The sequence below is a fragment of the Mustela nivalis genome, assembly GCF_964662115.1.
Source record: "Mustela nivalis genome assembly, chromosome: 16".
Taxonomy (NCBI): domain Eukaryota; kingdom Metazoa; phylum Chordata; class Mammalia; order Carnivora; family Mustelidae; genus Mustela; species Mustela nivalis.
The window spans coordinates 40,044,673-40,046,831 of NC_139035.1; positions in this window are offsets into that span (position 1 = coordinate 40,044,673).

Genomic DNA, 2,159 nt, shown 5'->3' on the forward strand with positions numbered 1-2,159 from the left:
AAATAGGACTTGGAGACTGAGGGGCTATATTTTAAGGCATATTTGAAGGGTAACCACCCAGTTGACTAATAATGGGAATGTCGTTTTTAGGATACAACTAGTCAAATTATTTTGGAGAGTGTAGCATTAAGGAAGCAGGGGGGCAGGGGAGAAGAAGGGAGATTTTATTTTATTTTTAAAATATTTTATTTATTTATTTGGCAGACAGAGATCACAAGTAGGCAGAAAGGGAGGCAGAGGGAGGCGGGAAAGCAGGCACCCCACTGAGCAGAGAGCCTGATGTGGGGCTCGATCCCAGGACCCTGAGATCATGACTTGAGCCAAAGGCAGAGGCTTAACCCACTGAGCCACCCAGGCGCCCCTTGATTTAGACTTTTAGAAGAAAGATGCCTATGTAGGTACATTACTCACTTGCATTCTTTTTTTTTTTATTCTTTTTTTCAAATAGGCTTTTTTTAAAGCAGTTTTAGGCTCACAGCTAAACTGAGTGAAAGGTACAGAGATTCCCCATACACCTCCTACCCTCACACACGCTAGCTTCCCCTCCTATCAACGTTCCCCACCAGGCAGGCGGGGGGGGGGGGGGGGGGCAGGCTCCCCGCTGAGCAGAGTGCCGGATGAGGGGTTCCATCCCAGGACCCTGAGACCATGACACAAGTTGAAGACAGAGGTTAACTCACTGAGCCACCCAGGCACCCCCCCCTTTTTTTTTAACTCTCTCATGTTCTTCAAAATCTAAATGAACCCTTTGCTGTTACTCTAGCACAGAAAAATATTCCAAAACTCCAAATTTTTCTACAATGATATCCGGCATTCAGATTTAGAGCTCTTGAATATCAACTGATAAGTGAATAAAGTTACTTTTCTTTTAGTTATTAGTTTGGCATTCAAGGCTGTTCATAATCAGACTCAAAGTTTTTCCCTCGAATTTCTTCTGTACCAGCCTGTCTTGTTCAGTCACTGCCTCCTCAGCATATTTTGTCCATTTAAACCCTATGCATGGGACACCTGGGTGGCTCAGTGGGTTAAGCAGCTGCCTTCGGCTCAGGTCATGATCCCAGCGTCCTGGGATCGAGTCCCACATCGGGCTCCTTGCTCAGCAGGGAGCCTGCTTCTCCCTCTGCCTAGCCTGTGCTCGCTCTCTCCCCCCCTCTCTCTGATAAATAAATAAAATCTTTAAAAAATAAATAAATAAATAAATAAATAAACCCTATGCATTTCTTTGGGCAGCCTCACCTGAATGCTCTCCATTTTTCAGTCATCATCCATCGATCCTTTCAGGACCCATTGCGTCCTACCTTGCCTAGGAAACTGCTACCGATGGCTCTTACCAGCAATGCTTTTCTCCTTCTGAATGCTCAGTCACTTTTCCATGATTGGACTCTTTTTCTTTTTTTTTCTTTCTTTTTTTTTTTTTTAAAGATTTTATTTATTTATTTGACAGAGAGAGATCACAAGTAGGCAGAGAGGCAGGCAGAGAGAGAGAGGAGGAAGCAGGCTCCCTGCTGAGCAGAGAGCCCGATGCGGGACTCGATCCCAGGACCCCGAGATCATGACCTGAGCCGAAGGCAGCGGCTCAACCCACTGAGCCACCCAGGCGTCCCATTGGACTCTTTTTCTAGTAAAAACTGTTTTCTCCTGCTGTTTTAAGTTTTTGTATGTGTAGGTCCTGTCTCCAAACCTGGATTGTAAACAGCTAAAACATAAGAGCTCTGTTTTCCCCTTAAAAGAAAGCAAAGTTTCATGAATAGAGATGCAGTTCATTTAACTCTTTGATTTTTCAAAAATGTTATTTATTTATTTGAGAGAGAGAGAGCATGAGAGAGGTCAGCGGGAGAAGCTGACTCCCTGCCGAGCAGGGAGTCGGATGTGGGACTCGATCCCAGGACTCCAGGATCATGACCTGAGCCGAAGGCAGTCGCTCAACCAACTGAGCCACCCAGATACCCCTAACTCTTTGATTTTTGACTAAATGGCATCAAACCAAACGCATGGTATTTCCATCATAAGAAAAATAGGTATGGTCAGAAGAGCCTAAAGGCCAGCTCTTCATACTTCAATTGAACTAGAACAAAACCATAAGCCTGGTTCAGTTCAGTTCACCATGCTTCATCTAGATTTATCTCCAAGCAAAGCTTTCCAATCAAGAAACAAGTAGA